This window comes from Hippoglossus hippoglossus, chromosome 1, assembly GCF_009819705.1.
Source record: "Hippoglossus hippoglossus isolate fHipHip1 chromosome 1, fHipHip1.pri, whole genome shotgun sequence".
NCBI lineage: Eukaryota > Metazoa > Chordata > Actinopteri > Pleuronectiformes > Pleuronectidae > Hippoglossus > Hippoglossus hippoglossus.
In genome coordinates, this window is record NC_047151.1 from 2,165,387 (window position 1) to 2,177,094 (window position 11,708).

Consider the following 11,708-nt stretch of genomic DNA (forward strand, 5'->3'; position numbering starts at 1 on the left):
CACCTCTCAAATCCAAGTAATATACATTATGTATCAACCTGCATCTGGAAGCAGTTAAACAAGCATGGTAACCATAGCTGTCTAGCTGCTCTGATGCTAGTTTATCAAAAACCTTCATTTGCACAATTCACATTAGATGATGCCTTTAAAACATGAGAAATTGCTCAAATTCAGACTTCACTGGATTATTTATTGACAGAAATGTGTTCACTTTGACAAATCCTTATTATCCAGGTCCAACATCTTCAGAAAATAGAATGTATTTGTAAGTAACTGACTCTGGGCTCAGTTCCATTGTCAAGCTCCCCCCTCTCACATTTATTCCTCGCCTGGTATCGATCCTTGTTATAACTTTGCAGGAGGAAATGCAGAAACATCTCACATAAGAGAGAAAGGGAAACAAATGTAAGTATCCAGGTGCTGAGAAACGATCAAATGAAAGCTTGAAATAAACTAATGAATGGTTTATTAATGTCAGTGTGACAGTGATATTAATAATAATAATATTAATACATTTTATTTAATGGCACATTTTGTGACACTCAATGTCACCTTACATCAGATAATATCAACAGCAATAAATCATACTATCATCATAAAACATACAATCAACAGCAAAAGTAATAAAACATCATTAACATTGCAAAAGAACAGAGTTGGACATTAGATCAAAATCAATGTTTGTAGCAAAAAAGAAATAGATAAGGTGCATTGAAAAGGGGTTAAAGTTAGTACCTTAGCTTAAACAGATGTGTTTTTAAGAGCAGTTTAAAATGTTGTAATGGAATCCAGTGTGCGGATGTGGTGGGGAAGGGAGTTCCAGAGTTTCAATCAATCAAGTTTTATTTGTATAGCCCATATTCACAAATCACAATTTGTCTCATAGGGCTTTAATCAAGGTGTGACATCCTCTGCCCTTAACCCTCAACAAGAGTAAGGAAAAACGACCAAAAAAAAAACTTTTAACAGGGTAAAAAGAACGTAGAGACTTCAGAGAGAGCCATGTGTGAGGGATCCCTCTCCCAGGACGGACAGAAGTGCAATAGATGCCACGTGTAAGTCTGAATGCCACACGAGAGAAGCCTCTGGTACCCATTGTGCTGAGGTAAACGGTTGGTGCCTCAATCGATCTGATGATGGAGACGGTGCAGAAGCCTGATTGTAATTGTTCGAAGAGGTTATTGTTCTTGAGGTAGCTGTGGAGTTGAAATGTGACTACTTTCTCAGAATTTAGGAGATACAGTAAATGGTAGATTGGATATGGTCCGGTAGTTGTTTTGGTTGTTGGGGTCTAGTCCAGGTTTTTTTAGGGTTGGTTTGATTATGGCAACATTGAGGGAAGGAGGGACTATAGCAGTAGACACCTGCCATATTGAATATTGTGTATATAACCTTTAATTTCTCAAATCATAGTCATGATCTGCCATCCTGAATATGCAACAAGCGTGTTGCAACTTCCCTTGACAGCTAACACACCCTGCTCATTAATACGGATAAATCCTAGATGAACATATGGCAAGACTGTAATAGATTCTTCACTCAAGGGAAATATTCGAGGCTGAATGTCCCCCCCCCCCCCTTGAATGCTCTGATGTGGCCCTGACAGGATGCCAACAACATCCTGAACCAATGATATTTTCTGAAACTAATTGAACTTAGCATGTAAACGTTGGCAAAGCTGAGCTTATCTGAAAAGTAGGAGATTTACACCTCAGATGAACATTTGGGAAAATGCAGTAGTCTATCAATTCAAGGGAAACACTGTAAATCTTTCATGAGAAACAATGAGCATGTTGCAAGTTCCTGTGTATGCGAACAAAGCCCCCCTCATGCCATGTAATTCAATTATACTGTTTACTCCCAGATAAACATTCAGCAAGATACAAAAAGTGTTTAGACACAAGGAACACATGAGCAGAAACACATGCATCTGGGCAAGACAATATGACAATAAGCCAGAGTTCAGATATGAATTCAATTAGCAAACCAGGTTTGAGTAAACGATTCTGTGGTGATCTGCTAAACAATACGCATGAGAAAAAGACTGATTCAGCCCATACCAGGGTATTCCAGTCATCATTGGCAACAATAGAAGTACTCACCACACAGCAGTATGAGAGATACGTTACAGCTACTTGGACTTAACTGTTAACAGTGAATGAAGGGCAAATGAATACAGATATTGCAAATGATTCAGAGGTGTATATATATATACGCATTGAAAAAAGGTCCAACATTTTGTGCGAACTGCAGAGCACACACACACACACACACACACACACACACACACACACACACACACACACACACACACACACACTCACACACACTCACACACACTCACACACACTCACACACTAAATCCTTGCGCAGGAATACTAACCTAATACAATAGAAACCTAAAAGCTCATCTAAATCATAAACATCCTGTTTACTGAGCTGGTGACATATATCCTGAGCCAAATGTTTCATATTTATTCAAGAGCAACTTGTTTTTAATTATTTACGATATTTTAATATTTGTAATTAAAAGTCAAATGTCAGACTTAATATTCTTAAGAATTAAGTTCATGGCTCTTTGAAAGGGTGTACTAGTATGATTATGCTATAATATTATTATTATACCAGTGGTTTCAAATGGTTTCATAATGATGACAATAATATCATTTATTGCAATAATTGTGTTATTGTGACAGGCCTACCTTAATATTTGTTTAGGATGCACTAAGTTAAAAGTTCCCTTGTTCAATTTACAGCTTTAGTTATCTGATAATTTATTTCATATCCAGGCAATATTGGTATTGTACTATGAAATATCCTGAACTGAATCGATATTCTATCAAATCGAACCCAGCATAGTTAAGAAATGACCAATGTATATGTGAACTGTCAAGAAAAGGTATAATAGGTGTATTGTTGCAGTTACAAAAGGCAAAGTGAAAAATTTTGCACCAGTGTAGCTAATGTACAAAGTTTGTCTGGAGCCCATAGGTTACTTCCTGGCATTGCCAAAAATACACATGTGTAGAGCTGAAACCTGCTGTGTCACAATCAAAGAATGAAAGCACAAGCAGCACAGCAGCGGATACTGAAGTCAGACCCTGGCGTAATGGTGAGTCAAATTCTAGTGAATATGCCACTGATAGAGTGGAATGGAACGGAATGGTCAGACAGAAAAATGAGGAAAACACAGTTTTGTTAATTCAGGATTAAATGTTGACCAAAACAGTGAGACTGAACCACAACAGTGAAGTTACAGGATATAAAGAAAAAACACTTAAATCAGTGGGTGTTGATTTATCTACTTAACTGTCCTGCTGCCTTCTGATGGCTGCAGGGATTTCATGACCTGAGAAACTTTTCACACGTCATACAGTAAAAGAATCGCTCAGTTTTATTAGTAAATGCTGACTGCTTTACCAACACTTGTGCTTTATCCACATTAGACGTGGTCTTTTGATGCTGATGGAAACACATCTACTGGTTGCGAGTTGTCTATTCTTAGTGCAAAATCTTTACCCATTTTTTACCAAAATATCATCAATTTGCTTCGTGCCGCCTCATTTGAATGAACCCCCCGGCTGCTTGTGCGTCTCCTCCTGCCTGTGCACCAGGCTCACTTCACCAAAATACCACACAGACTAGAAAAGTCATTTTCAGAAGTCAGAAAATACCAAAGGGCTGTCGTGCTGCACACACTGGGTGTTGTACTGCCACGAACATAAGGTCCTGAAGCTTATTGTTCATGTAGTTATTTATATGTGACAGGCAGCATGGTCTTAGGCCTTAAGATTCAGTTTTACATAATCTTACCCGGTCGGATCTACTATCATTTCCACAAAACTTGAAACACAGTGAAAATCCGAGTTGACTGCTGTCACATTAATGCAAAGTGTAGAGCAGCACAGCCACAGAAGTAAGCAGGTTCAGGCCCAACTTCATGGTTTGTTTTTCAGTGTTTGCCCCCTTACTATTTATATAATGGAAATGTAGTACAGGGTTCAGTCATGAGAGGAGGAACAGGCTGTTCTGTGTTCCACATGTTCCACTGCTGGTTCTCTATGAAACAATGATTTTTTTTAGAAATGTTTTTTAACCCTTGTGTTGTTCCTGGGTCGGATTGACCCAGAGTGTGTGTGTGTCTGTGTGTCTGTGTGTCTGTGTGTCTGTGTGCGTGCGTGCGTGCGTGCGTGCGTGCGTGCGTGCGTGCGTGTGATCATCCGCAAGCCCTGGCCGGTCAGGGTTAGGGTTAGGGTGACCCAAGGATTGTCATTATCCAACAGCTATTCTCCCAGCAACCATCCTCTGAACCCGAAGAGGACGCGGAAGAGCAAGACCGAGAAGCGGACGGAGACGACGACGACGACGACGACGACGAAGACAAAGAACACGACGACGACGAAGACGAAGACGAAGACGAAGACGAAGACCCAGTGGGTGATGCTTCTGCAGATTCGTCATCCTTGGAAGAAGAAGAAGAAGGACAAGACCACGGCGACACCACCACCACCACCGGACTCGTGGAAAGAGAGACCTTCCCGTCAAGAAACGGGGAAATAACATGGTCCTCGAGGGCGTACGGCCGACAGTCAGACTTCAACATGTCCCTATTTCTCCTCCACCAGACAATCTGTGCCATGCTTGACTCCATGCAGGTCTCCATCCACAGCGCCCAGGAGTTTGGTTTCCTCCAGCACCTCACCAACAATAATGGCAATCAAGAGGCTTTGCTGGGTGGTTTCTACCTCCAGGTACAATGAAGCTGCAGCAACACAAAGAAATCAAGATTTTAAACACAATCAGGAGTGCAGAATGCACAAAATGCTGAATTGTTTTTGGAATATCACAAGGTTTCGAGACACGTTTTCTAGACTGAGGTGGTGACATTTGATAGATTAGAATCTATATTTTGACTGTCTTTATGTGTACACTGAATTTAACACACTCACTATGGGACAATACCTGAGAGCAAATGAATCCATCAGTTCTCTAATATCTTTTTAAAATACAACAATCTAATAGTTAGCATCTAATCGATGGTGATGAAAGGACTACAATGCAGAACCTGAATCACACAGTGCTCTAACGACATATGATTGATAGATTTCTTGTCAGGATTCCTTTTGTCCCCTTGTTTCTTCTCTGCTGTTTCCCCTCCCTTCTGTGTTTGTGAGTCACCTATCCGTCTGTATGTATGCGTATGTGTATGTGTGTGTATATGTGCGCTCATGTCTGGCCTCCGGAGCTCTGCTGATTGCCTATACACCTGTGGCTACTACTAGTGGTATCAACTTGGCTCTGCTTGTGTCTCATTTTCTCTGGCTCAGGTAGTTTCGAACTAACTGCCTGTCTCTGTGCTTCAAGATCTCCACCTGGTTCATTAGCACCTCTGCCACGCTCAGACTCTCAGCCCAGCTCGACAATCCAGCTCACCCAGCCTGCCAGCACACCAGCCTCTGCTCAGCTCACTCCGGAAATCCATCCACGCCTTGCACATTCAACTTTGGAATTCAAATAAACTGCTTAAACTTATTTATGTCTTCAGCCTGTGACTGCTCTTGGGTCCAGTTTAACGTTCATTATAACATGCACAACAAATACACGTATAAATTATATAAAGATAATGACGATTTTTGTGTGCATTACATTTCTTCTTCCCTCATATTTATGGTGGGTATTTAAGTTACTCTCTTCTGGTATCTTAAAACTTCTGGTAGTCATTTGTCAATTTAAACACACTTTCAAAATAATATTACCCCCTGAGAAATTTAGATAGAGATTTATGAGACATTAAGAACATGTTTTTTTCCAAAGCTTGACACAAGACACAGCCTGGTTTCTGGCTCAAAGAGTGACTTGGTCTTAATCACACAAATGACATTTACTGAGGTATGCAAGTTCTCCTATAGTAGGTTATTTTGTGTTGTTCCAAATCTGCCTAGAAGTAATATGTGGCAGGAGACTGTGGTTTGGTTTCTTTAGTTTTTTCGACATCCACCACACAGGGGATTATGTGTCCTGAAGGCTGGACAGGGTTCCTGGGACGCTGCTATTGCCTCAACTATGACTCTCTGACATCAGAATGTACCCAGAGTGTACATCAGAACTTTGCACTCTCAAACACAGAGGTGGGCAGTAACAATTGACTTTCAAATGTAGTTTGTTTGAAGTTGTAGACCCACTTGTTTGAATTATTTTAAATCAGCATGGTTTTTACTCTTGAATATATTTCATTCAACTCTGTTACATGTAGAAACATTGGGTTACTTACATTTATTCATGAAGCTACTTAATGCATTCATGTACATTCTGCTAAGAGGCTGTTCAGCTGGTACTCTGTTATCCCACCGCAGCCACATCCCCTCATGAACCTGTTCGTTGTAGAATAAAAAACGAGGCTCCAGCAGGTTCGCATGTTGGTATTTTTTTTTTTCAAACAGTGGGGTCTGATGAAGACAATAAAATAGAAAGAAAGTAATGCATCTAAAAACACTGAGACACCTACAACTAGTACTACCTAGACTACTTTTTAATACACAATGAAGGATGAAAAATCACAATCTCCTAATCTCCTAATTTGTCTAAATGAGTCATCTTCTTAGCCTTTAGATGCAGATATCCTCTGTCATTTTTGATATACAGGATACTATAAATGTGAATCACACAGATGTGTATTACACTGTTATGATTTACTGTAGTTGCTTAGGTGAGTGATGTGGATCTCACGCTTAGTGATTAAAATGTTGGCATGGTTTCATTGAAATGGGAGACTGGTTGGACCCCTTCTGTAATCTTGACACCAATTTATAAAATGTTCTTACTGATATAATGGACATGATCAATGCATATGTGATACTGATAAAATATAATATAACTTATAATATATACTCATATAACAATCATGACAAGGAATTTTGTCTTGGTGTATAAACTAATTGATCAAATGTCACAAAGACCATAAACTCAGGTGTTTTGTATATTTTCTTCTATACCATTACCATTGCCATCCATCCATCTATAACATAATAATAACATAATTGCATCCTGCCATTATTTGAATACTGTTTTTTATATGAGAACTGTATACAATAGATCACATTTAGGTTTAAAACAAAGGGATGACTTGAAGTACTGGTGTCAGCATTAACATTGAATCATGAAGTCTATTTATTTATAGAGAAAAATGATAAAAACACCTCTTCAAGTCTGTGACAACCTGCCAATGTTCACCAACACTGTCAAACTGAGTTTACTCTGCTGTCACTTTCTTTCTGTCACTTCCTCTCTTCCTTTTCCCTCTCACCTTCTACAGGCCCATTTCTTCATCTCTGACTCTCCATGCCAGCCTTGACCTTCAGTTTACCACTTTTCCTCTCTGTCCTGTTCTTCCTGCTCTGTTCCACTGATCACTCTCCTCTGTCGTCTTTCTCTCCATCAGGCTGGACACCAGGCTGGTCTTCAGCCTGGTGTCCGTCCACAGTCCTCAGGAATATAGTTTCCTCTCGGCAAACTGCCAATAATGGATTTTTTACAACCTGGCTGGGTGGATTCTACCTTCAGGTGAGACAACTATACAAGTTTAATATGAGGTTCCACATTGGCTATTAAGGATGAAATCCACACAAGAGAGAAAACCTATACACTCAAAGATACTTATTTATAATCTACTAACTTTAAAAAGTGGATTTAATGTTAATTTTGTCTTTGACTAATTATCTGTGTATTTATTGAAATTCAATTCAGTATCTTGCCTCAGGACACACTAAGCAGTTGGGGATTGAACCACTGACCTTCTGATTAGTAGATGTCCAGAAGTTGCACCATAAGCTTAGATTGTTAAATTCGAGTCCAAAGCAAAAAGAGAGCAAAAGTGGAAGTATATGTGATGTAGGTCAACATTCTAGAGCAAGATAGCCTGGGTCCTCACACTGGAGGCCATGTGAAACCATTTATCTTTGTTTTCCCATAACCAAGTCTAAACTTAACCAAACTTTGGAAATTCCTCAACCTCAGTCATGTGTCTATTTGTGTTCACATGAAAACCACGGACTGGTTCGCCTGGTACAGTCATGTGGGTTGTATCTGAGGGTAGTAACTAGCGACCTGTAAGTTGGAGAACTGTGACCAAGAACGCTTTTGTTCAAATTCCAAACACACAGTACTATGACAAACTAATCTTATATAAAGGTCCATAAATAAACAGACCTTTTCAGTGGAAAAATCTAATATACAGTGAGGGGAATAAAAGATACTCATGGAATCTTTAATCTGTTGCACACCTTTAAAAAATAAACCTGAAATTGAATATGGACCACACTGCTATATTACTCTGTTTAAATAACAAAGTCTACAGAGCTATTCAGCTTTATCTTCAGACAAACTGGCAGGAACTAATGTTATTTTATTATTATTTCAAAGCAGACCCCAAAATTTAGCTTCCAAAAGAAATTGTGATATATATCAAATCCCTCCAGACATCAGAGCTGGCAGCAAATTAACAAAGGGCTTAGGGCCACCACCACACATTGACTTTCTGCTCATCAGACTGTGAGCTGTTAAGATGGCGTCTGGTCTCACTTGTCTGGCTGGTCCCCACATCTCTGAAAGCTTCAGGGCAAATTTTCAAACAAGCATTATTTGGATAAAGTGGCCACATGTTCAATATCTAAATGGATACAACATATCAAAATTTAATAAGGCTAAAAGTAACTGCTGCTTATCCAAAAGGAGCCCATTACTTCTCCTTTCAGCCTGGAGCTCTACCAGTGGAGCAGTTCTTTTTGCATATGTTTTCACTTTTTGTGTTTTCCTCTTCATAACAGTTTTATGCCTCTGTGCTAGCGACAGCCAGTTGCCAGAGGCATTATTTTGTTCAGTTTATGCGTCTGTCTCTACGTTTGTACGTCCATCCATCCCACCATTGTGAACATGATATCTCAAGAATACCTTGATGGCAATTCTTCAAATTTGGTACAGACATTCACTTGGACTCAAAAATGAACTGATTAGAATTTGGTGGCCAAAGGTCTAAGGTCAAGGTTACTCTGACCTTACAAAACATGTTCTCCTTGGCAGTCAATCATTTCTTTAAGTAACTTAATACAAAATAATAAATAATAAAAGCCAAGATCAACATATCTCTAGAACCCCTTTTTTGAGAACTGTAACTCTTTCCTTTTTGCCAGACAAACTTTAATATGTATAGGGATCAGGCTTCAACTGCAAAAACATGGCAAAAAGAAAAGTATTTATAACTGATGCAGCCTGTGGCAGGACAGAAAACACTTCCTCCTGTCCTGATGTCCAAGAGAGAAGAAACATGCAACAGCTTACAAACAGAGAGTGGTCTGTGCCTGTACACTTCTGAACAACCTCTCCTCATGGCAGGGCATTCATGTTGTTCCACTCATTTGTAAATATAAACAGATGGGGAAATAAATCACTTGAGAGTGACATCATCACTTTCTCAATCTCTGCATAAAGGACAGAATCCATGTTTGAACGGGACAGTGTTACTGCTCTCCATGTTGCCTGGTTCAACAGGAGGCTTTGTGTCCCTCAGTTAAGTTCAAGCGGTTGAATGGTTGCTCTACATTATACATTCAAAGAAGATTTCATAATGTAACTACTCTGTAAATCTCTGGAGTAAGGCTCTGAGCTGAGGTCAGCTTGGTACCAGCACCTTTAGAACTCGCTAACATGTTGTGTCTCTGCTGCTTGTCACCAACACTTCAAGACTCACTGCTCTTCACCAAGTAATAGTTCACATTTGTTATGATGGGTTCAATGAGATTCATCATGTTAATAAGTGAGCTTTAGGGAAGCTGGGAGGTGTATTTTTGTAACCTTGCTTCAAGCCTTTATGGTTAACTAATCCCCTCCTCTAGCTCTATATTGCAGTTACATCCTGAAAACAAATAATTGTATAATAGTTCCCAAATATAAATGTTTAAGTTTAGACCTAAGTGTCTAAAATTGTAGGATTTGAAAAGTCCTGACTTTGGCACAGTTTGTGGATATAAGATGAATCCTTAGAGAAGTTGGATTTGATGATAATGTATCACTGTCTCACTCAAGGACCAGTGGATGTGGCTCGATGGGACCTGGTTTTATCACAGATTGTTGCTCAGATGTCTCAAGACTGCACCAACTAATGTCTTTCACCAGATAGTCCAGTTAAGAAACCACACTGACTGTGCATCCTTTACAAAAACAATCTTAGTTTTATCCAAAGAAAAGACACGATCCTGGTCATTTTCAAAATTAAACTTTTCAGCTCAAGTTCAGCAAATTCAGCGGTTAGATTGTGATGTGGAAAGAAAATGTAAACATATTTTATGATGCGTCTCTGGTCTGTATGAAGTAGATCTATGAATCTATGAAACTATATAAACTTCTAAGTCAGGATGTCCACCCATCAGAAGCCTTAAAACAAGATCATCTCAAATAAGATAAGTTAATTTCTTATTTCTAGAAAACGTTATAAGGTTTTGCCCAACCAGGTTTTGAACCTACAATCTTAAAGTGGCAGTCTCAGGGGAAGCTCAGTGAATGGATATGAATTACAGTAGTTATTGCATTAGTTATTAAAGGTGACCTCGTACAACAGCCTAATTGTGTGTGATTTGGTTAAAGAGATGGATCAGAGATGAAGTAGTTTTGGGGAATTGTACAGTTTTTTATGTAGCGCAGTCCTCTTTGCTCATTCTAACAGAATCATAGCCATCCAGAAACCAATTGAAAATAAGCATGTAAACTAAGGTTTGTCTGAGAAGAGGGCTCCCAGACTCAGATTTTGAAAAACCCCTGGTCTGCTTCAGTTTGTTTGCACCTTCGACACTGCAAACGTAATCATTGGTTTAGTGTTTTCATTGTCAGAGAAGGGGAATCGTTATTCTCAGACTACAGATTGGTGTCGTACTGAATGGGAAACAAAACATCCAAAGCACTGTTGTCATCAATGGAATGTGATGTGAGTTCATACAAACAAAAATTTAAACCATGAAATTTAATATTTTGTCCCAACATTCGAAAACACTGTCATCATACTGCCTTACTTTAGAAATAAGATGTTTTTTTTTCTTGAAACTTCAATGTCAAAGTATTTTAGAAGCTTGGATTTAGCCAAACTAAAATGTGATGAGGTCAAGGCCAGTGACATTTACTTTACATTAGTCAAAGAGCTTATGCACCGTCAGCACCAAGATAATCCAATCCACATTTAAAACAAGTCAGACAAGCTATTAAATCCAATTACAATATTATCTCAATAACACTGCAATGTTTTTGCAACGGTTGCAATAAAAGGACATATTCATCTTTTTTTCAAATATCTAACTATGTCTGTCTTTCTTTGCAGATGGTTAGAGAACTAACAACTGTGGTGAAAACTTGCCTTTGTTTTGTGTGAAGACCGCGATAGTATTCAAGTGCAGATTTAACACCACTTGTATTCTTCTTGTACACAATTCCAAAGAAATTAAAGTCATTTATCATTCCCGATTTTTTACATTATTTATTTTATTACAACACAAGCACAGCATTGATTTCTATACAAAATAGATAAAGGTTCTTATTTCTGGAACAACCACAACTCTCCATTCTGAAGCTGGCCTCAAAGTCACAAGGGAGTTATCTGTGCCACAACATAAGGCCAGACTTCTTTAAAGTAATACGTAATCACCAAACGGAAGTTTAAACTGTGTTGA

General features: G+C 38.9%; 1 long non-coding RNA gene across 1 annotated transcript; it reads left to right on the forward strand.

Annotated features, from left to right (window-relative positions):
- The first annotated feature begins 855 nt into the window (after positions 1-855).
- On the forward strand, positions 856-11,488 carry LOC117763351. The gene is made up of 3 exons (XR_004614145.1): positions 856-1,059; positions 3,184-3,192; positions 11,477-11,488. It is a non-coding gene; the product is annotated as an uncharacterized LOC117763351 (long non-coding RNA).
- Positions 11,489-11,708: the final 220 nt, after the last annotated feature.